Genomic DNA, 27620 nt, shown 5'->3' with positions numbered 1-27620 from the left:
AAAGAGGCAATGCTCACAAAGATGGTCTTAGACTCTATTGCCTCTTTAGTATACGTGACCATCTTTGTGAGCATTGCACACTTGAGTGTTATGTCTTTTGTATGTCTAATTTTAATGATTAATTATTAAAGGTTATATTTTATTATTTGCAAAAGTACAGAAAATAGGGTGATTTTTTCTGGACAATGCGTATTATAATAAATATATCACTTCACAGTGATTTTTAGTTTTCTGTCCACATAGACATATGACGGCTTGTTTTTGGCGGGACAAGTTTTACTTTTGAATGACACCATTCATTTTACCACTAGTGTACTGGAAAATGGGAAACAATTCCAAGTACGGTGAAATTGTGGAAAAAAAATCTGACATTGTTTTATGGGAATTGTTTTTACAGTGTACATTTTGTGGTAAAAATGACCTTATAATATTATTCTCCTCATCAGTACGATTACGGTGATTCCCAACCAGTTTTTTATTATTTTAGTGGTGAAAACAAATCAGAAGTTTCCCCCCCCCCCACAATTTTTTTGGATTGTGTCGCCATTTTCCGAGACCTGTAACATTTTCATTTTTCAGTCAATGTAGCTATGTGATGGCTTATTTTTTGCGGGGCAAAAAGATGTTTTTATTAATACCATTTTGGGATAGATGTGACTTTTTGATCGCTTGTTACAGCATTTTTGTAGAATTGCAGCAACTAAAAAAAAAATACCACATGTGCTTATATTTTTTTCATTTTTTAATAGCTTTATTTTCAATGGGGGAAAAGAGGGATGATTTGAACTTTTAGTTTTTTTTAGTTGTTTTAACCAACTAACAGCATATCAAAGAATTAAAGGGTATAGCCATATTATTTGCATACAAAAAAAAATTTAAATGTAACATTCATTAAAGATAATTAAAATTATCCAGAAAAAGAAATATCCTAAAGATCAAAGTGAAAAATAATAAATGTGCAAAACTAGTGATATAAAAATACAAAAGCATGTGGATGATACACAATATATCAATGAGAAGTAGTCTGCTCCTATTGTCCCATATGATGACCCTTCCTGACCGCAGGGGTTGGCACCCTAAATATAGTACGATAATGGCGCCCAACTTACAAGTCGTCTATCCCTCGAAGCCCCTATAAGTCTGTGGAACCAACAGTGAGCAATAGATTAGGGCTAATATAATAATGGCGGGATTGAATAAATATCATATCAATGATACTACGGGAACTAGTCTTCTCCTATTTTCCCCTAGGGTGATCCTTCCTGACCGCAGGGGTTAGCACCCTAGAATTTGTATGGCAATGGTGCCCCCACTCACAAGTCATCTATCCCTAAAAGTCCATGTAAGTCCCTGAACACCAATAGAGAGGCAGAGCACAGGGCTAGTATGATAGTAACGGGATTAGTAGCACGGTGGCTCAGTGGTTAGCACTGCAGCCTTGCAGTGCTGGGGTCCTGGGTTCACATCACACCAAGGACAAGATCTGCAAGGAGTTTGTATGTTCTCTCCGTGTTTGTGTGGGTTTCCTCCGGGTTCTCCAGTTTCCTCCCACACTCCAAAGACATACTGAGAGAGAATGTAGATTGTGAGCCCCAATGGGGGCAGTGCCGATAATGTCTGTAAAGCGCTGTGGAATTAATGGCGCTCACTATAAGTGAGTAGAATAAATATATAAATAAATCATCCACTGTAACCACATAAAAATGAGGTCTGCAGGGTATGCAAGCAATATATCATATAAGGGTAGGAGACTATCTCAAGTCTAAAATGTCAATAAAGGTCAGCAAGGCAGCAATATAATATTGAATAAGCTTCAGTGTGAATATATATGAATATATATATACAAGATATGACATCTCACAAATATGCCCATTTATTCGTATGTAAATCCTTAGCCCTTCTGCTTGACCTCAAACGAGAAGTTATCCTGAGCTCAGATAGAAGTCACAATAATAGATCCAAATAATTCATAATGCTATGGTGATGGGCGTGCTGATGGACGGAGGGAATGACATGCCCGCATGCAATCGTGTGATAAATGCCGCTGTCAGAGACTGCAGCATTTAACAGGATAACAATTGCAGTCAGAGCAGCGCTCCACCCGCCATTGTTAGCTGCAGGTCCTGGCTGTAATACACGGCCATCACCTGCTGGGTATGGGGCGGGGTCACCCTGTGAGCCCGCTTCATACACCCGCTTCCGACTTGCACCATACATATACGGCGGATGTCGTGAAGGGGTTAAATCTGCAGCACATCAATTCTTTAAGCGTTTTTACTGCAGATTTCACCCATACTAACATGTGGGGAAAAATCAATACCAAAAAACGCGAGTAAAAAATACACAGTTAAAACTAGTGCTTTTGCAGCTGCATTTTTCCTGCCAAAAGATGCAGAAATGGTGCATAAATTTCTGCACCAAATACTTAATGTGTGCACAGACCCTTAGACAGGTTTGATGATGCCTTATGTGATGAGGCTTTAGCCGGTCTCCCCTACAATGTCACTGCTCACTTATATAAACTAAATGAAGGCTGCTCTATGATTGGCTGCTATGGCAGCAAAGACAGGATTTCTTTTAGACAAGTCTTCAAACATATCTTAATCTGCATGGGAGGACGTACAGAACGACAAGGAGCCTGAGGCTGGGGGGTGCGGGGATGAGTCTGAGCTGCCAGGAGGGATTTGATAGGTGATGAGGTCATTGTACAGATCACATGACGTCAGAGACTGACTTCCTGTCAACACATTAGTGCATGTACAGGATTAGTTGTCAGACTGGAGATCACATGAACCAATTCCCTATAATGAAGGGGGATGTGTAGATGTAACTGAGGCTGGATGACATAAAGCACTTCTGGCATAGCTCCCCACCGTCCCGGGCACAGCGGGACAGTCCCGATTATGAGACTCTGCCCCGCACTCCGGGCTGGGAGCTACTAGTCCTGCAATGCAGTCAGACGTAGCTGCCACGCCCCCTTTGGCTTCAGGCCACGCCCCTCCAGCTTTTGACTACATCCTCATCTCCTGTTCCTACCTATGATCTGGAGAGATTAGAGGCATCAGCCACTGCTTCTATTAGACCATGCGATCCCATGGTCGCCTGCCTGCAGAGCTGCTGGGTCCTAGCTGCCACCCAGCTCAGCTCTGCCAGTGACTTCTCCCTGTAACTGCTGCTCCTGGGGAGATTCAGGTGCAGGGTGCAGTGGGAGATGTAACCACCAAAGATGTATTTTTATGAGCATTGTGGTGACAAATGATGTGGAAAATGTGTGTGTATATATATATACAGTACAGACCAAAAGTTTGGATACACCTTCTCATTTAAAGATTTTTTCTGTATTTTCTTGACTATGAAAATTGAACATTCACACTGAAGGCATCAAAACTATGAATTAACACATGTGGAATTATATACTTAAAAAAAAGTGTGAAACAACTGAAAATATGTCTTATATTCTAGGTTCTTCAAAGTAGCCACCTTTTGCTTTGATGACTGCTTTGCACACTCTTGGCATTCTCTTGATGAGCTTCAAGAGGTAGTCACCGGAAATGGTTTTCACTTCACAGGTGTGCCCTGTCAGGCTTAATAAGTGAGATTTCTTGCCTTATAAATGGTTTTGGGACCATCAGTTGTGTTGTGCAGAAGTCTGGTGGATACACAGCTGATACTCCTACTGAATAGACTGTTAGAATTTGTATTATGGCAAGAAAAAAGCAGCTAAGTAAAGAAAAACGAGTGGCCATCATTACTTAAAGAAATGAAGGTCAGTCAGTCCGAAAAAATGGGCAAACTTTGAAAGTGTCCCCAAGTGCAGTTGCAAAAACCATCAAGCGCTACAAAGAAATGGCTCACATGAGGACCGCCCCAGGAAAGGAAGACCAAGAGTCACCTCTGCTTCTGAGGATAAGTTTATCCGAGTCACCAGCCTCAGAAATCTCAGGTTAACAGCAGCTCAGATTAGAGACCAGGTCAATGCCACACAGAGTTCTAGCAGCAGACACATCTCTTCAACAACTGTTAAGAGGAGACTTTGTGCAGCAGGCCTTCATGGTAAAATAGCTGCTAGGAAACCACTGCTAAGGACAGGCAACAAGCAGAAGAGACTTGTTTGGGCTAAAGAACACAAGGAATGGACATTAGACCAGTGGAAATCTGTGCTTTGGTCTGATGAATCCAAATTAGAGATCTTTGGTTCCAACCACCGTGTCTCTGTGCGACGCAGAAAAGGTGAACGGATGGACTCTACATGCCTGGTTCCCACCGTGAAGCATGGAGGAGGAGGTGTGATGGTGTGGGGGTGCTTTGCTGGTGACACTGTTGGGGATTTATTCAAAATTGAAGGCATACTGAACCAGCATGGCTATCACAGCATCTTGCAGCGGCATGCTATTCCATCCGGTTTGCGTTTAGTTGGACCATCATTTATTTTTCAACAGAACAATGACCCGAAACACACCTCCAGGCTGTGTAAGGGCTATTTGACCAAGAAGGAGAGTGATGGGGTGCTACGCTAGATGACCTGGCCTCCACAGTCACCAGACCTGAACTCAATCGAGATGGTTTGGGGTGAGCTGGACCGCAGAGTGAAGGCAAAAGGGCCAACAAGTGCTAAGCATCTCTGGTAACTCCTTCAGGATTGTTGGAAGACCATTTCCGGTGACTACCTCTTGAAGCTCATCAAGAGAATGCCAAGAGTGTGCAAAGCAGTCATCAAAGCAAAAGGTGGCTACTTTGAAGAACCTAGAATATAAGACATATTTTCAGTTGTTTCACACTTTTTTGTTAAGTATATAATTCCACATGTGTTAATTCATAGTTTTGATGCCTTCAGTGTGAATGTACAATTTTCATAGTCAAGAAAATACAGAAAAATCTTTAAATGAGAAGGTGTGTCCAAACTTTTGGTCTGTACTGTATATATATATATTTTTATTTATTTTATTTTTTTTTCCCCCCATAATTTTGATTCAGTTTATTAAAGGGAACCTGTCACCTGTTTTTTAACATATGAGGTTATACCACCATTTTTCATTCCTCATACACAGCATTCTATAATGCTGTATATAAGACCCCAATCCGACCTACAAGACAAGAAAAATAAGTTTTATTATACTCACCAGGGGGGCGGTCCGGTCCGATGGGTGTCGTTCGTCTTCGTCCGACGTCTCCCTTCTTGCAATACCATCCTTCTTCTGTGCTTTGTGGTAAGACGCCTCCTACATCATCCACACAGTGTCTCCCCGGCATCACGCTCCTATGCAGGCCTAGTTCTCTGCCCTGGCGAGGGCATAGCAAAATACTGTAGGCGCAGTCATCGGGAAAGGTCAAAGAACCCAACGCCTGTGCATTGTAGTACTTTATTGTGCTCTTGTCAGGGCACAGAAGTACGCCTGCGCAGGAGCGCAATGCCGGGGAGACACTGTGTGGGTGACGTAGGGACGCATCATCCACACAAAGCAAGAAGGGGGACGGCATAAAAAGAATAAAGGAGGCGCAGGACCAAGACGAGCGACACCCCTCGGACTGGACCGCCCCATAGGTGAGTATAATAAAAAGTCTTTTTCTAGTCTTGCAGGCCTGGTTGGGGGCTTATATACACTGCTCAAAAAAAATAAAGGGAACACTTAAACAACAGAATATAACTCCAAGTAAATCAAATTTCTGTGAAATCAAACTGTCCACTTAGGAAGCAACACTGATTGACAATCAATTTCACATGCTGTTGTGCAAATGGAATAGACAATAGATGGAAATTATTGGCAATTATCAAGACACCCTCAATAAAGGAGTGGTTCTGCAGGTGGGGACCACAGAGCACATCTCAGTACCAATGCTTTCTGGCTGATGTTTTGGTCACTTTTGAATGTTGGTTATGCTTTCACACTCGTGGTAGCATGAGATGGACTCAACAACCCACAGAAATTGCTCAGGTAGTGCAGCTCATCCAGGATGGCACATTAATGCGAACTGTGGCAAGAAGGATGGCCGTGTCTGTCAGCGTAGTGTCCAGAGGCTGGAGGCATTACCAGGAGACAGGCCAGTACACCAGGAGACGTGGAGGGAGCCGTAGGAGGGCAACAACCCAGCAGCAGGACCGCTACCTCCGCCTTTGTGCAAGGAGGAACAGGAGGAGCACTGCCAGAACCCTGCAAAATGACCTCCAGCTGGCCACAAATGTGCATATGTCTGCACAAACGGTTAGAGACCAACTCCATGAGAGTGGTATGAGGGTCCGACGTCCACAGATGGGGGTTGTGCTCACAGCCCAACACCGTGCAGGACGCTTGGCATTTGCCACAGAACACCAGGATTGGCAAAGTTGCCACTGGCGCCCTGTGCTCTTCACAGATGAAAGCAGGTTCACACTGAGCACATGTGACAGACATGACAGAGTCTGGAGATGCCATGGAGAGTGATCTGCTGCCTGCAACATCCTTCAGCATGACCAGTTTGGCAGTGGGTCAGTAATGGTGTGGGGTGGCATTTCTTTGGAGGGCCGCACAGCCCTCCATGTGCTCGCCATAGGTAGCCTGACTGCCATTAGGTACCAAGATGAGATCCTCAGACCCCTTGTGAGACCACATGCTGGTGCGGTTGGCCCTGGGTTCCTCCTAATGCAGGACAATGCCAGACCTCATGTGGCTGGAGTGTGTCAGCAGTTCCTGCAAGATGAAGGCATTGAAGCTATGGACTGGCCCGCCCATATCCCAGACCTGAATCCGATTGAGCACATAGGACATGATGTCTTCCACCAACGTTACGTTGCACCACAGACTGTCCAGGAGTTGGCGGATGCTTTAGTCCAGGTCTGGGAGGAGATCCCACAGGAGACCATCCGCAGCTACATCAGGAGCATACCCAGGCATTGTAGGGAAGTCATACAGGCACGTGGAGGCCACACACAATACTGAGCCTCATTTTGACTTGTTTTAAGGATATTACATCAAAGTTGGATCAGCCTGTAGCGTGTTTTTCCACTTTAATTTTGGGGGTGACTCCAAATCCAGGCCTTCATTGGTTAATAAATTTGATTTCCATTGATGATTTTTGTGTGATTTTGTTGTCAGCACATTCAACTTTGTACAGAACAAAGTATTCAATGAGAATATTTCATTCATTCACATCTAGGATGTCTTGTTTGAGTGTTCCCTTTTATTTTTTGAGCAGTGTACAACATTATAGAATGCAGTATATAAGGGCTGAAAGGTGCCGGTCTTACCTCATATGATAAAAACCTGGTCACAGGTTCCCTGGGCTGTTCAGGTGTAAACCCGAAGTCACTCTACGTGACTGCAGACCTTTGAATCCTCACAGCATCCACACTGCGTTGTGAGGATGCTTCAGTGCCGGGAGCAGGCGGTCATGTGACCACTAGTAAGCAATTTTCATACTTCTGACCACAATCCGACTAGACTTGTCCGGTCTCACTTAGTACACTTGCATTGAGTGAGGCCGTGCCCATCGAGTTGGCACATGACCGCATGTACAGGTCCTTCTCACTAAATTAGAATATCATTTAAAAGTTAATTTATTTCAGTTTTCAGTACAAAAAGTGAAACTCATATATAGAGTCATTACAAACAGAGTGATTTATTTCAAGTGTTTATTTCTGTTAATGTTGATAATTATGGCTTACAGCCGATGAAAACACAAAAGTCATTATCTCAGTAAATTAGAATAATTAACAAAAACACCTGCAATGGCTTCCTAATCGTTTAAAAAGGCCTCGTAGTCTGTTTCAGTAGGCTCCACAATCATGGGGAAGACTGCTGACTTGACAGATGTCCAGAAGGCAGTCATTGACACACTCCACAAGGAGGTTAAGCCACAAATTTCATTGCTAAAGAATCTGGATGTTCACAGAGCATTGTATCCAAGCATATTAATGGAAAGTTGAGTGGAAGGAAAAAATGTGGTAGAAAAAGGTGCACAAGCAACAAGGATAACCGCAGCCTTAAAAGGATTGTTAAGAAAAGGCCATTCAAAAATTTAGGGGAGATTCACAAGGAGTGGACTGCTGCTGGAGTCATTGCTTCAAGAGCCACGACACACAGACGTATCCAGGACATGAGCTACAAGTGTTGCATTCCTTGTGTCACGACACTAATGATCAAGAGACAACGCCAGAAGCGTCTTACCTGGGCCAAGGAGAAAAAGATCTGGACTGTTGCTCAGTGGTCCAAGGTGATGTTTTCAGATGAAAGTAAATTTTGCATTTCATTTGGAAATCAAGGTCCCAGAGTCTGGAGGAAGAGTGGAGAGACACACAATCCAAGCTGCTTGAGGTCTAGTGTGAAGTTTCCACAATCAGTGATGGTTTGGGGAGCCATGTCATCTGCTGGCAGGGGCTGGCTGGAAAATTTTAGCCTGGGGGGCAAGCACACAGAAGTGGCCCATGAGTAGCGGCCCATCCTTAAAGGGGTTGTCTGGTCTTAAGCTACAAGTCTGCAGTCACTTCGGTGGCGGGCGGTCATGTGATTGCATGTATGCAATTTGCATACTCCAGGCCACATTCCAACTAGACTGTTTCCAGCCTCGCTCAATACACTTGTGTAGCACCCTGAGGATTCGGCTGCTACAGGAGTATTGCACCTCAACCCAGAGGTGTGATATTCCACTCCCGGGTAAGGAAGGAGTGTGGAACTGAGCTCAGATAGACTGCATGCACTACATACATCCCATTCCAGAGGAGCAGGCCGACGGCACTCCCACTTAGAAATGTGCAGGTGCGACCGAGCCTGTTCCTGGCTGGAGTGGGAGGGGGGAGGAACATCCCATGTAGTGTAGGGGCAGATAGGGGGAGCAGTCTGGGTAGTGGTAGGAGCTCATTGGGTGCTGGTCACCTGAGCTCACACATAGAGGGATATATAAGGAGGGCACCAACTAGGATCAGGGTCAGACGCAGAGGAGCCTGTCAGACGCAGTCAGTCAGTCAGCTGCAGAGGACAAGTCAGATGCAGAGAGCAGGAAACAGCAGCCCTGGAGAGAGAGAGAGTGGAGTGAAGAAAGACCCAGAGGGGGACAAAGAAGGGACCCAAGAACCCAAATAAGAACACCGGGTGAGGAGTCAGCAAGAGGGTACCGGAACCCAAGCTGGTGGGGGCAAAGACATTCCCCAGCCAGAGACCGGAGACCGTGGGCAGTGTCTGTCACGGTCACCCACTACATTCACCCTGAAGGCACACCACAGGAAGGGTCAGGGAACCTAAGGCCAAAGGTTGCCCAACAGAAGGCCCGAGGGAGCTGGACTTAGGTGAATCACTGGTGGGGACGGCTGAAGTAAGGACAGAGGGAGAGCTCAGGGCCACGCTCCGGACTTGTTTGGGGGTTGGCCGGATCCAGGACCTGGTGGACGCAGCACGGCTCGGGAGGTCACTTGGAGCTAGAGTGACCAGGAACATCTGCAGTAAGTAAAGACCCTTAACTGCACTACCCGAGTCTGTCATCATTACCGGCTGCACCGCACCACCACAACCCCCATCCTCTGCGCCTGTCCCCTCTGAGGCTATACCCCTCCCGTTGGGGGTTATCCCACCAAGCTGCGCATCCACCATCAGCCTCAGCGGACCCTGCTGCAGCGGCGGCCACAGTGACCGCATCACAACGGGTGGCGTAGTCGACACAACGAACTTTAATAACATCAGTAAAGACTGCCACATAACCCTGAGCTTGACGCCCTGGGCACGGGACCGGGTCACAGCCGCTCGGAGACTACAACCCCCCATCTGATCCGGTGCCGGGTATTCCCCTCAAAAAGGAATATGTCCCAGGGGGCGCGTCAACTTTGGCGTAGTCGGCAGGATTACGTGCCCGCAACACCCGGGTACTGCGTGCCTGAAGAAAAGTGCAAGTTTACCTCAGAAAGAAGACTCCTGCCGGTTCCGGAGGGTCCACGCCATCGGACTCCATCACCAGTCGTTTCCCGCCGATTGTCCGCCATTTCCAGCTTGTTCCCGCCATCTGCAGAGTTTCCCGCCACTGGGCGACGCTTCCCGCCAAAACCGCAGATTTCCCGCCTTGGAAGAGCAGCGGACGCCATTATGGGCGTGCCAAAGGAGGGCAAGAGGCCACCTCCCATCGTGGGCCAGGACAGAAAATGGCGCCAAAAGTGGAAACCGCCCCCACCAACAGAGACTGTGATGCTGGAGGTGTCTGTCAGCGTGAAAGAACTTCCCCTGGAGCTGACAGTCACCGAGTTGCCCCGGGACCGCCCTCGAAGTGGGAGGAGACGAGAGAGAAGAGAAAAGATGGGTGTCGCTTGGAGCAGTCTAGAACGAGCGCACCCGGAGGCAAGGTGTCCAGAGCGAGAGCACCCGGAGTCGAGAAGAGGAAGAGTAGACCCGGGAATGGAGCGGCAGCAGAGCAGCACCGGCCCGCTGGCCAGGAGCCTGCAAAAGGAAGAAGGAGGAGAGCAGAGCAGCACCGGCCCGCTGGCCAGGAGCCTGCCGGAAGCAGAGCAGAGCAGCACCGACCCGATGGTCAGGAGCCTGCTGGAGTCAACAACCCCGCTAGGCTTAGCGGAGATCCTGGCGCAGCTTCCCCGAGATCGGGAGTGCGCGCGGAGTGCCCTGGAGGGCCTCGCGGGAAGGATGGCCCGAGTGCAGAGGGAGATCCTGGCGGAGTGGGGCCGGGAGATGGCCCAGCAAGCTGGAATCCGTCCACGGAACCCGCTCCCTTGGAAGAAGACACCGACTACCTCTGCGGATGACGCGGGAGGACCCAAGGCCGGAGACGGCGCAGAAGAGGGAGCGAGACGTATGGCAGCAGGTAAGGGGGACGCCTATACCCCATACCGGAAGACCACCCACCTGCCCCAGCTCCCCGTCGCAGAGCCCGAAAGTCCCCCTGCCGTACCCGAGACCGCCATGACACCGCCACCGACTAGGCCCCGACCGGAAGCCGCCGTCGCGACCCCAGTGACGTCACGCGTCGTGACCCGGAGCGTGGCGAAGGAAGGGAAGCCTCCGGCCTGGTCGCAAGGCCTAGCGTTTCCGGGCGCCGCATCCCCAGCAGAGCCATCTACCTCCGCGGAGCCTCCGGCCTGGTCGCAAGGTCAGGTGGCCCAGGGCGCCGCCGTGTTAACAGTTCCATTTACCTTCCAGATGCCCCCGGCCTGGCCGCAAGGCCTGGGTAACCTGGGCGCCCCCACCATCGCGCCCGCACCCGTAACATCAAGGGTGCCAAGTCTGGGAGAGGACCCCTTCAGCCAGCTAGCGTGGCCGGACGGGCGGCCTTTCATCTGGCCCAAAGAATTCTTGGAACTGGAGCGACAAAAGAAGTTAGGTCCCCTGTGTGAGCCCCTGATCCCGGCTCCAAAGCCCGTGACTCGGGTCTCGCCTCCACTCGAGGAAGCCCAGTTCGTGTGGGACCCCACGGGAGAAGATTTGATGGGGTTCACCGGAGAGACTCGGGCAGCTGCAGCAGAGCGTACCGAGTGTTGCCGTCAACAGCTGGCAGAGTTCAAGAGAGAGCGGGAGGAGAGGCGGGCCAGAGAGCAATGGGCCCGGACCCGCAGCGCGGAGCAAAAGAGTCGGACCAGAAGGGACCCCTATGCAGCAGATCGTCCCCGTACCATCGGGACAGTAATAAAGTTTAATGCGCAGCATGGGTGGGGCTTCATAAAGGACCGGAACACCATGGGTGACGTCTTCGTTACCCGACGGGATGTCGAGTCTCACCTGCCAGAGGGTCACAAAGGCCGTGACCTCTACGTCGGTGACGAGGTAACGTTCACCCGGCACAAGTGTGCCAAGGGACCTTACGCCCTCCACGTGCATCGCCTGACAGAGGAGGAGTTGCGGTGTAGGGAGGAGGAGCCAGAAGACCCGGACGGGTTCAAGGCTAGAAGGTACTATGACTGAAATAGTACAAAGGAGATGTAAATAGTTACCCGTCGGGGTACCCAAGTAACCGTGGCTGCTTTAAAGTTTAGTCCCCGTTGGGACCAGTGAACAGTTTAACCCGTGTGTCCCCTACCCAAACCAGGCTGAGGACTGTGAGCAGCCATCCCATTCCCTTTACTTGGCCGGGGACTGAGAACGGCCAAAACTTCCCTGTACATAGTTGCGCTTCCTAAGGCGCCCCCTACTGGTTTTATGAGAAACTGCTTATCAAAAGACTGTCGCACTTTACCTGGTCACGAGTTGCACGGTGACCAGAGGAGGAAGAAAGAAAGAGACGACGAGAATGTTATAATGATGTCTATATGAAAAAGTTTATATATATATAATATTTTATATGTTTTATATGTTTATAAAAATTTGTATGTTTTGGTGTTTTTGTCTTTGCAGCCCGAGGACGTGCTGTGGTTTACCAGGGGGGAATGTAGCACCCTGAGGATTCGGCTGCTACAGGAGTATTGCACCTCAACCCAGAGGTGTGATATTCCACTCCCGGGTAAGGAAGGAGTGTGGAACTGAGCTCAGATAGACTGCATGCACTACATACATCCCATTCCAGAGGAGCAGGCCGACGGCACTCCCACTTAGAAATGTGCAGGTGCGACCGAGCCTGTTCCTGGCTGGAGTGGGAGGGGGGAGGAACATCCCATGTAGTGTAGGGGCAGATAGGGGGAGCAGTCTGGGTAGTGGTAGGAGCTCATTGGGTGCTGGTCACCTGAGCTCACACATAGAGGGATATATAAGGAGGGCACCAACTAGGATCAGGGTCAGACGCAGAGGAGCCTGTCAGACGCAGTCAGTCAGTCAGCTGCAGAGGACAAGTCAGATGCAGAGAGCAGGAAACAGCAGCCCTGGAGAGAGAGAGAGTGGAGTGAAGAAAGACCCAGAGGGGGACAAAGAAGGGACCCAAGAACCCAAATAAGAACACCGGGTGAGGAGTCAGCAAGAGGGTACCGGAACCCAAGCTGGTGGGGGCAAAGACATTCCCCAGCCAGAGACCGGAGACCGTGGGCAGTGTCTGTCACGGTCACCCACTACATTCACCCTGAAGGCACACCACAGGAAGGGTCAGGGAACCTAAGGCCAAAGGTTGCCCAACAGAAGGCCCGAGGGAGCTGGACTTAGGTGAATCACTGGTGGGGACGGCTGAAGTAAGGACAGAGGGAGAGCTCAGGGCCACGCTCCGGACTTGTTTGGGGGTTGGCCGGATCCAGGACCTGGTGGACGCAGCACGGCTCGGGAGGTCACTTGGAGCTAGAGTGACCAGGAACATCTGCAGTAAGTAAAGACCCTTAACTGCACTACCCGAGTCTGTCATCATTACCGGCTGCACCGCACCACCACAACCCCCATCCTCTGCGCCTGTCCCCTCTGAGGCTATACCCCTCCCGTTGGGGGTTATCCCACCAAGCTGCGCATCCACCATCAGCCTCAGCGGACCCTGCTGCAGCGGCGGCCACAGTGACCGCATCACAACGGGTGGCGTAGTCGACACAACGAACTTTAATAACATCAGTAAAGACTGCCACATAACCCTGAGCTTGACGCCCTGGGCACGGGACCGGGTCACAGCCGCTCGGAGACTACAACCCCCCATCTGATCCGGTGCCGGGTATTCCCCTCAAAAAGGAATATGTCCCAGGGGGCGCGTCACTTGCATTGAGTGAAGCCATGCAAATATAGTCGGGTCGTGACCCCATGTATGCAAAGCACATACTTGCAGTCACATGCCCGCTGCTGGCACCGGATAGTCCTCACAGCGTGCTGTACACACAATGTGATGATTTACAAGTCTGCAGTGACACAGAGTGACTGCAGACTTGTAGCCTAAGACCTGACAACCCCTTTATAAAGTTTACTTCTGGCTGCTTCCTAGGCTATATTCATACGACCGTACTGTCTGAGTGCTGCCCGCGGAGGGAACTGACAGCACTCTGACCAGTTCAGATGAGCGTTAGTACTGTACTAATATTTTTTGGTGTATTTTTTCAAACATACTTAATCGATCAAGTCATCAATGTAAACTTCAACTCCACAGCAATGAAAGAAAAAGGTTCTAGTATATGATGTACAAGTCAGTTATTATCCTGCGTGTCCCATCTGATGTCTGTGCACATAGTATACCACATACAGTATATAGGAGACTATATGACTGGTGTATAGAAATGAGTAACCTAATCTGCAGGACCCTGGTATAGCATCAGATCAATCTTCAGTGGCGGCTGGACTGGAACCCTGTGACCGCCCCCCACATGACGGCATCCTCTTTCTCTTCCTTTGATTTGTAGTCTGATACAATGTTATGTATGTGTTATGCCGCAAAGATGACATAACAAAAGGTCTACAAATCAAAAGAGGAGCCAGAGATGCCGGCAGGTAGGAGGAGGCTCGCGGGGCTCTGGTCTGGTGGCCATGGACTACTGACGTGACCGTTTGACCAGTGTCCTGTGAATAAATTTGCCGATCTCTACTGGCATATGGTATATTATGACTACACTTGGCAGATATTATATACAGGATAGTATGTGATCGTTATATATTACACTAGGACTGCAGATATCAGATATTACACCAGTCACATATTATCCTGTGTATAACACTGGATGTCTGTATCACAGTACAGCACATACAGTATACAGGAGAATACATGACTGCTATATGTACTGTGATACCGATGTCATATACAGGATATGTGATCATATACAGTTGTGCTCAAAAGTTTACACACCCCGGCAGAATTTTTCCTTTCTTGGCCTTGTTTCAGAGAATATGAATGATAACAAAAAACATTTTCTCCACTCATGGTTATTGGTTGGGTGAAGCCATTTATTGTCAAACTACTGTGTTTTCTCTTTGTAATGTATGGGTATGTAAACTTTTGAGCACGACTGTGTATTACATTAGGACTACAGAAATCAGATATTACACCAGCTGAACATAATACTGTATATTATAGGGGATGTCCGTACACATAGTTTATTACATACAGAATACAGGATATGTGACTGTATATATACTGCTATCTAGGGGTAATATTTCTCCTTGCGGAGAGTGACGTGTTAAGCACGTCAGGTGAGGAAACTTTTAAAGTCGCAATGCTCCTCTGGGAAATATGCAAATTGTCTCTTCAGAGAGGAAGAGGACTAGAACTCTAGTGCCACCTACAGGAAGTAGCTATCCTAAAAGTCAATAGTGACCCTTTAATGAGCCTTATCACATGACTTAGGATAAAAAGCCAAGACTAGAAACTCAATTTGCAGACAATGGGTTTTGGGGTACTGCCCCTCGTCAGTGCAAACTGTGACGAGGGGCAGTGTCACACAGGGGCGCATCCAGCCAAACCAAAACTCACACTTTGCACTGACAAGGGGCAGTACCCCGAAACACAGTGTCTGCAAATTGAGTTTCTAGTCTTGGCTTTTTATCCTAAGTCATGTGATAAGGCTCATTAAAGGGTCACTATTGACTTTTAGGATAGCTACTTCCTGTAGGTGACACTAGAGTTCTAGTCCTCTTCCTCTGTGAGGCAATTTGTATATATACTGTGATACAGAACATCAGATATTAAATACAGGATAGCCTGTGACTGGTGTACATTGGACTATGACTACAGACATCAGATGTTACACCAGTCACATATTATCCTGTATATAATATTGCATGCCTGTGTACACAGTAGAGCACATACCCTATACAGGAGAATATATGACTGTATATATACTGTGAGGCTATGTGCCCACGATGCAGAAATGAAGCAGAAAATTTCTGCAGCATTTCTGCATCTCCCTGGTAGAAAAAAACGCATGCAGATTGTGCATGCGTTTTTCCTGCAGAATACATGCGGATCCACATGCGGATTCACATGCGTTTCCGCATGCAGATTGACAAGCGCTTTCCAGGCGATAGCCTCACTTGGAAAGTGCTTGACAACTAGGTCACACTGTATAAATCCATGCAAACAGCATGGATTTATACAGTGTGAACCGTAAAAATTAAAACAAATCAAGCTATACTCACCCCCGAGGCCCCGGCGTGGCTGCAGCGCTGCTTCCTGGCTGGTCCCCGGCTGCTGGCATATCGCGAGACAGAGCGGTGAAGGGCCTGCGGTCACATGACTGTGACGTCACCGCAGATCCTCAAGCGATGCCGGCATTCAGAGAGAAGCCGCCGGACAGGTGAATATAACTTTATTTGTTATTTTATTCTTTTTTTACAGGTACAATGGTACCCAGGTCTGGATGAGAGTCTCCTCTCCTCCAGAACTGGGTACCATCCGCACATAGAGACGCATAGAAGCCGCTTGTACAAATGTACAGTCGCGGTTTCTATGCGTTTCAATGCAAGTCAATGGCGGGAGTTCCGCTGCGCTTCCGCAAAATTAAATGACATGCTGCGGATTTTTGTACGCAGCATAAACGCTGCGGAAAAATCCGCAGCATGTGCATAGAACATGCGGAATCCCCTTGATGACCATGCGGTGCAGATTACCTAGCGTTTCACAAGCTATTCCGCCTCGGAAATTCCGCAGCATAAACGCTTGAAAAACGCTACGTGGGCACCCAGCCTGATACAGACATCAGATATTTTACCATCACCCTATTATCTTATATGTAATATGGAATAAATAAACACCACTTCCAAAGACAATAGTCTCTGTATATCAAGGTATCAACAACGATATTAATAAAAAATTTTCTTTATTTCATATCTCAATTAAAAACAGATACGATGGATAAAATCTCAAGCATATGGATGTGACTATACAGAGTAAAATCTTAATAAGCAAGACATTTAGATTTGTTAATCTAAGAGAAATACCCTATTATCTTTGTGTATTTGTGTCTGGTCAATAAGAACAGACCAGTATTTGTATCACCAGGATTGTTATCTCCTCTTGGGGTTGGAAACAATGTTGTTTGCTAATATGCTAATTGTACTAAAAGCCAGATGAATGTTGATTTAAAGAGTCCACTGTATAGCAACTATGTAAATTTATTATCTCAAACAATGATAGCTGAGCCCTGCACCTTTTACCTCTGACATGTGACCAATAACCCTTGACCTGTGGATATGTACTTAAAAATGGAGATATGCTTCTGTAGGTGTCAGTCTCGGGACAGAGAATGAGAGACATCCTTCAGGACAGCAGATGGATTGCATGGCGGCTCCATCAAAAGAGACACAGATTTGTATTCTTCATGATTCTAGTCTAAGGGTATCAGCCCTGACTGGAAAGGTATGGATTTGCTCCATTTGACCATCAGAAAGACCATGGATACTTTTTGGGAGACCAGGAGAGGACAAAGAAGTCACCTGGCCCCATGAATATGCTGTTTTGGGGTGCTAGGAGGGACCAACCGGTTGCCTAGAACCCAAGAAGACATTTGGAGTTGCCAGGAGGGACCCACCAGTCGTCTAGCCCCATGGAAATTCTTGGGGAGGCCAGGGTGGAACCATTGGGTCTCCTGGCCTTGTACCTCGATGGACTGCTAGCTTCCTAAGCTTGTGTAGCGCCCCGAGGGTTCGGCCGCTACAGGGGTATTGCACCTCTGCCAGAGGTGTGATATTCCACTCCCAGGTAAGGATGGAGTATGGACCAGGGCTCAGTTAGCTGCATGCATAACACACACCCCAATTCCGGGGGACAGCTCAACGGTGCTCCCATTGATACAGTAATGCAGGCACGACAGACCATGTCCCTGGCTGGAGTGGGGAGGGGGGGGGGGAACCCAGTGATGTAGGAGCAAAAGGGGACGGTTTCTGGAGCATAGGAAGGAGCTCATTGGGTGCTGGTCACCTGAGCTCACACTTGAGGGGAGGTATAAAAGGTGGGCACCATCTTAGTTCTGGGTGAAGTACAGGGAGAGGAGAAGACAGGGAGCGGAGGCTCTGTAGGAGCTCTGCTCAAAGTCAGGCCTAGGGTGAAGGCCGGAGCCTGGGAGGAGAAGGAGAAGTAGGCCTGGAGAAGAGGCCGAGGGAAGGAGGAGAAGAAGGAACAGGAAAGGAGGAGAAGTGACAGAGAAACAGAAGGGCTCAGAAACAAGGAGGCAGAAGGGACCCTAAGGACCAACGTGAAATTGGGTGACGAGTCAGGCAAGAAAAGGGTACCGGATCCCAAATTGGTGGAGGTATATTATCCCTCAGCCAAGAACCGGAGGTCGTGATCATCATTTGGTGTGACCCCCTGCTAAACCTTGCTAGGAAGGCACCATATAGGATAGCGGGAAACGGGGCTTACGTTTACCCGCATAGATCCGCGGCAGCTGGACAAAAGCTTGGTCACTGGTGGGGCACGAGCCAGAGGAAGGATAGAAGTGAGTCCTGTGCCATGCTCCTGAATTGCCTGTCTGTTGACCAAGCCCCTCACCTGGTGGACGCAGCACGACTCGGGCAATCATTTCCGGCGGAAGTGACTTGGAGTATAGGAACTGTGAGTAAAAGACCCTGGACTGCAACACGTTGTCTTTGCATTTCTTGCCGCGTCAGCACTACCGGTGCTGGGACGTCCTGCACTTCAATCCCCACCATCTGCGCTCACTGTCCTGAGGCTACACTCTTCCCGTGGGGGGTTTATACTATCTCAGCTACACACACCATCAGCCTCAGTGGACTGCCTTGCAGCGGCGGTTCATAATAGCCGCAATCCACGGGTGGCGTAGTAGGACATTACCTAAAACATATAAAAGACTGCCACTGGTCTGACCACCCTGAGCCACGGGGCCGGGTCGCCACTACTACTCCCAGCATTGCCCTGAAGCCCGGTCCCGAGTGCCCCACGGCCCAGGGGGCGAGTCACTTGCTGCTATCTCCTCTCTGTGGGGGCCACTGGTTGATGTAGTCGGCCCGGAAAATCTCAGAAGTCGCAGCTGTTCTATCCCAGGCGGGCGGAGAAGGAAGGGTGAGACTGTGTAATGTTGTACCACCTTGGGAATTTGCTGGGACTGTCCTGTGTGTTTATTGTCCGCTTTGTGGTTCAATAAAGTATTGCCACGCTGTTTTACTCTCACCCTGGGTTGCCTGAGTAGCGTTACGCTCACGGAAGACCCCAGGTCTTCACAATGGGTATCTCAAAAAAGTAGCAGGCAGACAAACAAAGAACAAATCACCCTATTATAGTTAGTTTGTTAAGTGTCAACATGAAGATGCAAGGGGAGATTTGTGTGCAGATTCAAGAATTATTATAAAGTGCATGATGCATATAATATGCAAAAAAAAAATTGACATATACAATAAAATAAATGCACAAACTCTCAATTTGTAAAAGTGCTTTTTTGCTCAAAAAGTATCTGTTGGGCAAAACATATAAAGTGCTTTGTGCTTACGAAAGTACATATGAGATCTTAATGATCATTTGAAAATTGATCATGCTCCTGGGCACGAAGAGAGGAGGGGGAAGAGATAGAATTAATAAGCATGAGGATACTGTGGTGCAACAGGGGTAAAAGCAAATGCTCAGCACCCAGATCCAGAATTGTTAACAGCTTAATGACAAAAGTCAGACAACTATGGGACATCCCATTTGAAAGCAGAATAAGACTTCAATCCCCCAAAAATAGGAGCAATATAAGTCAAACCACTTACATGAGCAGCGGTGTAGATCCGTGTGTACTTGGGATACCACCCCAGGACCACGCCGATTCGCCAGAGCTTTCTCAACAGGGGCGTAGCCCCCCTATATACAGTAGGAGCCCGCATACATATGAAAACATTCCATACTAATATATATATATACAGTACAGACCAAAAGTTTGGACACACTTTCTCATTTAAATTTTTTTCTGTATTTTCATGACTATGAAAATTGTACATTCACACTGAAGGCATCAAAACTATGAATTAACACATGTGGAATTATATACTTAACAAAAAATTGTGAAACAACTGAAAATATGTCTTATATTCTAGGTTCTTCAAAGTAGCCACCTTTTGCTTTGATGGCTGCTTTGCACACTCTTGGCATTCTCTTGATGAGCTTCAAGAGGTATTCACCGGAAATGGTCTTCTAACAATCTTGAAGGAGTTCCCAGAGATGCTTAGCACTTGTTGGCCCTTTTGCCTTCACTCTGCGGTCCAGCTCACCCCAAACCATCTCGATTGGGTTCAGGTCTGGTGACTGTGGAGGCCAGGTCATCTAGCGTAGCACCCCATCACTCTCCTTCTTGGTCAAATAGCCCTTACACAGCCTGGAGGTGTGTTTGGGGTCATTGTCCTGTTGAAAAATAAATGATGGTCCAACTAAACGCAAACCGGATGGAATAGCATGCTGCTGCAAGATGCTGTGGTAGCCATGCTGGTTCAGTATGCCTTCAATTTTGAATAAATCCCCAACAGTGTCACCAGCAAAGCACCCCCACATCATCACACCTCCTCCTCCATGCTTCACGGTGGGAACCAGGCATGTAGAGTCCATCCGTTCACCTTTTCTGCGTCGCACAAAGACACAGTGGTTGGAACCAAAGATCTCAAATTTGGACTCATCAGACCAAAGCACAGATTTCCACTGGTCTAATGTCCATTCCTTGTGTTCTTTAGCCCAAACAAGTCTCTTCTGCATGTTGCCTGTCCTTAGCAGTGGTTTCCTAGCAGCTATTTTACCATGAAGGCCTGCTGTACAAAGTCTCCTCTTAACAGTTGTTGTAGAGATGTGTCTGCTGCTAGAACTCTGTGTGGCATTGACCTGGTCTCTAATCTGAGCTGCTGTTAACCTGCGATTTCTGAGGCTGGTGACTCGGATAAACTTATCCTCAGAAGCAGAGGTGACTCTTGGTCTTCCTTTCCTGGGGCGGTCCTCATGTGAGCCAGTTTCTTTGTAGCGCTTGATGGTTTTTGCAACTGCACTTGGGGACACTTTCAAAGTTTGTCCAATTTTTCGGACTGACTGACCATCATTTCTTAAAGTAATGATGGCCACTCATTTTTCTTTACTTAGCTGCTTTTTTCTTGCCATAATACAAATTCTAACAGTCTATTCAGTAGGACTATCAGCTGTGTATCCACATGACTTCTGCACAACACAACTGATGGTCCCAACCCCATTTATAAGGCAAGAAATCCCACTTATTGAACCTGACAGGGCACACCTGTGAAGTGAAAACCATTTCCGGTGACTACCTCTTGAAGCTCATCAAGAGAATGCCAAGAGTGTGCAAAACAGTCATCAAAGCAAAAGGTGGCTACTTTGGTACCACAGATCCTAGAGGAGTGCATTAAAGGATTTCTCCACAAGAGGCCCCCACAGCATACACACACCTCCACCTTCCACCTAAGACCACCAGAGGGAGCCCATTAGGGATATAAATAGGGAAGGTGGAGCTAGGCAGTTCAGTTCCTCTGGAGAGTTCAGCAAGTACAGGTCTGAATACAGAGTCGAGCTCAGTCTAACTCAGTTCCTAGCCTGCTAGAGTACAGAGAAGCTAGGGAGTTCCTGCTCAGACACAGAAGGAGTCAGTGCAGTCGAGCTAGAGCCTAGCAGTTCCTGCAGAAAGAGTTCAGTACAGTCTGGACTAGACTAGACAGACTAGAACTCACAGAGCTCAGGATAGAGAGCTAGGAGTGTGCCGACACTCTGAGAGCGGCGAAGAAGAGCAGAGTGCCGGCTGCAGTGTGTGTAGCCTAGTGAGGGCCCGAGCGGGGCCGAAGGCAAGTGGAAGAAAGTAACATAGGGGGCAGAGGAGCTTTACAAGCTCACCCCAGAAGCATATACCGGACACCAGGTTCGAGTCTACGTGGATCTTCATGACCAGTAGAAAACAACTGGAACCCCTGGCGAACTACATGTCCCAGGATCACCAAAAGCTTATACGTACCAGGGTCAGGAATCACGGAGACCCCAAAGAATAGGGAGAATGATCTCAAACAGAAGGCCCTATCACTAAGTCAGCAGGTGCAGAACAGAAACCAAGTTAGGCCTAGCTCCAGGCAGGTCAGAAAATTACTACAGAGAGGCAAGAAACAGGAGGCCCTACACCCGCTCACTGGGGAGGATCCCGATATGCACCCTTCACCCTACAGTGCTCCGGATTGTGCCTGGAATACCATCAGTAAAAGGTACAGAAGTGACTTTCGTGTGTGCTCCTATTCTTGCTCTGACCCGGCTGGGTCCCCTCTGTCCTGCATCCCCCTTCCCCGCTGCCCTGAGGCCTAGCTCCACCTGTGGGGAGCAATACCACGCAAGCTGCCTTAACACGGGCCTCAGTGGGCTGCCGCAGCGCTGGTGAACCTCACCAGACACCACAGGTGGCGTCACGAACGTTTACAAACCTATTATCCCAATATACATTCCCCTCTTAAAAGTTGTCCGCCCTGGGCCACGGACTGGGCCAGCCAGTGATATTCCCCAAGTGTTTAAGAGGCCCATGCTGCCGAGTACCCCACGGCCCCGGGGGTGCGACATTGCCCTTCATTGACTTGTAAACCTGAAGAAAAGTTTCAACCTGTTCTTCAATAGATATCGAAGGGTAGACATTGCCATTGTGTGGCAAGACAGCCTTCAAACTTAAGACCGATGAATCAATGAACAGTCGCCATTACCTTGGGTCATGGTCAACTCCAAGGACAGAAAATAATCCAGTTATATCACTGCAAAAAGTGAGACTGTCAGCTTGACTGAAATATTTCATCAAATCTTTATAATGACTGCGAAATACTGAAATTTTTGTACCTGGCTGCAACAGATTCCACCCTTGCAACCTTGATCCAAGAAGTTCTGCCTGACTCTTTGATAAACCCAAATCTCTGACCAGATCGTTGAGTCTTGCTTGAGATATTAAACGTGGAGCAGTTGATATTGATGTTTCGAAATCTGAATCAGCAGCAGCTTCCATCTCTAATGAATCAACCGTCATTTCAGCGTCATCTTCTATTCTCCACACCGGCGATGGTTTTGGAACTGGCAGACTTTCATTGTGCACCACTGGTCTAATTGCAGAAACAAGGTTGGGATATTCAATAGACCTCCTGTTCTTAGAAGAAAAACTGGATACATTCGTCATGCAGAAGTAACAATCGGTTATATGGTCCTTCTGCTCCCTGCAGATCATTGGAATGGCAAACGACATCGATGGTTGCACACCCTTCAGCCAAGACCTCAAACTCATAGTGCAAGATAAGCAGCATATATGAGGAGCCCATGCTCTGTCTTGGTCACCAATTTTGCATCCAAAATATAATTCATATGCCTTATTAACAACTGCAGTTATACTCCTTTTCTCGGCTTTAAGGGTATAATCTCCACATATAAAACAAAAGAGGTCACTGCTATTGCGACATTGACGCGACATTCTGCAACTCGTTACTTATTAAACAGTTTTGCTCTTTATGAAATTTTCTGCAAAACAGAAGAAAAACATGAAGACTACAGCGTAGTTACTGCTGCAATTATATAATGCTACTTGGAAATAGACCAAAGTCTGACAGTTGTGTCTGGGCATGCCTGAGAGTGCACAACTAATGCAATGCATGTGTAAGAAATAGACATTCCTCACATGTATTAAAACTGTCAAACAGTCGCTAATCATGCACACGGGAGTGATTCAAACATAACACCGAGCAGCTGTAACTACTCGGTGCTCGTCCGAGCATACTCGGCGAAAGGGTTAACAGAACATACTCGCTTATCACTATTTATTACCATATGTACCATCTCCATGGCTGTATACACTACAGATTAAGAAGAGATTAGGAAGCACTGACCATGCTGCCTCCTCCAGATCCAGGAAACATATGATCGCTAGGTGTAGGGAAGGAACATGAGCTACTTGGTTGTAGGACATCAAGTCATCTGTACCATGCAGTCAGGAGGCTGAAATTCTCCTGTAACTGGGGCTAATATACCAGCCTCTGTTACAGGGCAAATTAGAAATAACAAGAATATTAATATGTTAAAATGTCCCCCAAAGGTCCTTTAAAGCCTTATGGGGGAGGGGGGGGCATAGTGTGTAAACTATATGAAACAATTAATGAAAAAAGCAAAAATAAAATATATAAAATAGAAAAAAATGCACAAATAAAAAAAAAGAGACTCAGCCAGTCTGAATCACTGTTTCTAGCCCTGCCCCCAATGAAAAGAAAAATATGTTCAATATCTAAAAATCATTTCTATGCAAAGGGGAAAATAGACATTTGAATTTGCGGAAAATAAATTCACTGTAAATCTAATGTCCTGGTGAAATCCATGCGATTTGTCTCTAGTGATAAGTGTCATTATGGAAAAACCCTTTAAGTGTTCATATTAAGCTACCTCATCACAGCCAAGTGTATAATGGAAATATAATTATTTTATGACATCTCCTCTTTAACAGACAAAAGCATGTAAGATTGATTATAGGAATACTTATTAATAAAATCCATTAACACAATTTATAAAATGAAGTACAAGGTTTACTTAGAACAGAAGATTTCCTCAGTCTGAATAATGGCCTGTAAATGTTAGATTTATTGTGATATTCCCCATTTTCCTCCCCTGATAGGATGCAGCGGTGTTCGGCCATCCAGCTCCGGCACAATCTCTCATTCCATCAAGGAGAGATTATTATTCCACCATGTGCTCGGCTTCGGAAGCTTTGGAAAGGTCCTGATGGCGGAAGATACTTTAACCCATCAAGAATTTGCTGTTAAGATCATCAGCAAAAGAGCCCTGCTAGCCGGAGGTGATAGGCTGGATGTCATGGTGGAGAGGCGAGTTCTTCAGCTGGCATCTGGAAGCCCCTTCCTCGTCCACGCGGACTTTGGATTCCAGACCAAGGTAGAATTGTGACTGCTTAGTGCTGAAAGGTCTTGCCACTTCTTTGATGTTGATGACCTATTCGCCTGAATAGGAGCCGTCCTGCAGTACCAGGAGCGACCACTAAACCTTGTTTGCTCCGTACACTGTTTACATCCGGCTTTTGGCGGAGATGGTTACAGCTGATCGGACCCTACCAATCTGATATTAATGACCTATTTTAAGGATAGGTACATCATAAGAGTGGAAAACCCCTTTAATAAATATCACTGCATGCATTAAAGACTTCACTGCTCAATGGACAATACCTCTGCCAGGGACAAACTCTACAGAGGTGATATAGGGGGTACAGAGGTGATATAGGGGGTACAGAGGTGACATAGAGGGTACAGAGGTGACATAGAGGGTACAAAGGTGATATAGAGGGTACAGAGATGATATAGAGGGTAAAGAGGTGATATAGAGGGTACAGAGGTGATATAGGGGGTACAGAGGTGATATAGAGGGTACAAAGGTGATATAGAGGGTACAGAGGTGATATAGAGGGTACAGAGGTGATATAAGGGGTACAGAGGTGATATAGGGGGTACAGAGGTGACATAGAGGGTTTTAATGTTCAGAACAATATGGCTCTGTATAGTCTTGAATGTGGCTGAGCCGAAATACCCGGCACAGCTCATGGGCAGCAACACTTTTTTCTGGAAGAAAAGCAAGTCTTTTTCCTAACCTGAACAACCCCTTTAACCCCATAAAGAAGCAGCAGAGGCTGTAAGAGAGCAGCAATTTTCATTTTGTTTTTTCATCTCTGCAGTCTAAAAGCTGTGACGTTTCTATTTTTCTGTCACTATAGCTGTTTGAAAGTCTATATTTAATTTTGCATTTTTTAATTGCACCATTTTAAAGTGCACATATAAGGTTGGATAAGGTTTATTCATTTTTTTTTGAGGTTGGATTAAAAAAATAGCAAGTTTGCTAGTGTTTTGGGGGTTTTATGGCACTTACATAATATGTTAACTTTATTCTCGGGGTCTTTAGGATTATGGAAAAACCAGATATATATGATTTTTATGTTTTGCTACATTAGCATACTGTAAAAAGAAAACAAAAAAAAACTTTTTGTGTTGATTTTTTACAAGACTCTTTACTTTTTTGTTGTTATTAACATAGCTGTTTTTGCTGCATTTCCTGCACTTTACGTTAGCATTATTTGGGAGTACACAGGACTTTATAACTATCTTTTATTGCACTATTTGGGAAGTGGGATGCTCAGAAAACAGCTACTGTATAGCAGCCCTATAGAAAACAGAGATAACATTATGGCCTTGATTCATCATTGCCTTTACGTCTGTTTTTTGTCTGGTTTTGTGTGTATTTTATATGAGCTCGCCTGCTTTTTTCCCTTTGTGGGCAGAGTTTACTGATTCCAGATGTTTTTACCTGATTCATAAATTCTGATCTTTTAAAAAGTCACCAATATGTTACAATCTTTACTCCAGTCCCCTTTTGTGTATTTTTTGAGTATGCCAGTTTTTTGGCCATATTTTTGGGCCAATTTGAAAATGTGTTACATTTGGGACCAAAAAAGTTGCAGAAACGGTTCAAGGCAGAAAAAGACCATTTTTGACTTTGCACCAAATTCTTGAATTATGTGCGCCACTTTGAAGAATTCGGAATCAAAAAATATCCACAAGACCAAAAAGGAAAGTGATTAAAAAAATGCAAATGATGAATCTGGGCCTAAGTCTATTATTAAAAGAAAAATAATTACAAAACATTGGCTGCAACTAGAATTTCTACATTTATTAATGTATTATATATCATTGTTGAGAATGTTAGGGGTCACAGCAGTTAGGTCACCTTTTTTATTGAGTGACTACATATATTAGCAACATGCTCTAACTTTCTTGGATGGAAAACCCCTTCAAGTAGTGAAATGTGTATTTGTCTTTACTGTATAATAAATGCTAATGTTCCATGTTACAGATGAATGTTTTTCTTGGTATGGAATACATGAGCTGCGGGGACTTTTACCAACTTCTACACAGGAAGGGGCCGCTTGACATCACCAGTGCCAGGTAATGTGTTAAAGGAGTTGTCCGGTCTCAGAAGAAAAATCAGCAGTCTGTCTATGTGACTGCAGACTGACAAATTGTGAAAGTGTACAATGTGCACACGGTCAAGATTTCCCTGTATACCCCGTACAGGTGGGCAATCCTGTGATTACTGGTACAATTTTCATACTTTTGGTCACGTGCTGACTAGCCTCACCGGCTTCTCTCAATAGGAGAGAATTGAGAGACCTGCAGGAGTTTAGTCGGCATATAATCATAAGTATGTAATTTTCACACATGTATTCTGGAGACTGCAGTATTGACAGTGTGCGCTTTTTACACGTCACGATCCGGCAGTCACATAGAGTGACTGCAGACTTTTCTTCTGGGGCCAAATAACCCCTTTAAGAAAAGACCTCTAAGCTACGTTATATATAATATAATGATAGAAAATTGTCCTATGAGGGAATAATATAGAATAATGCTCCTATTGACTAATATGAATTCCCAAGTTTACTCTCTATGGGATCTGATACTTATTCATTTTCTCTTTGTCAGATTCTATGCCGCCGAACTAGTGTGTGGGATCCAGTTCCTCCATTCTAAGGGCATCATCCACAGGTAATGAAGTCAGTGTGAGGCTGGGTCACACCAGCGTATATTCTCTCATCTAATCCGGACGATTATGCAAATCACACTTTCATTAAACTCTGAACAGAATTCGATCAGTGTGATCATAGCGTGATCCGATTTTTTCTGATAAGAAGAAGATGAAAAAAAATGTCTTCATCTTCTCCATTCTGTCAGTCTGTGGAAAACGGACTGTCATCTGAGTGCAGTCCGATGTTTTCCATGGACTCATTGACGTACATTGCCTAGTGTGTTCTGATTATTGGATCCAACTCGGGCATGCTGCAATCGGTCCGAGGAAAAAATCTGACATGT

The sequence above is a fragment of the Phyllobates terribilis genome, unplaced genomic scaffold (genome assembly GCF_046119375.1).
Source record: "Phyllobates terribilis strain yellow unplaced genomic scaffold, ASM4611937v1 Scaffold_11__3_contigs__length_659146591, whole genome shotgun sequence".
In the NCBI taxonomy this organism is placed as follows: Eukaryota; Metazoa; Chordata; class Amphibia; order Anura; family Dendrobatidae; genus Phyllobates; species Phyllobates terribilis.
Note: the sequence above shows the minus strand (reverse complement) of the source record.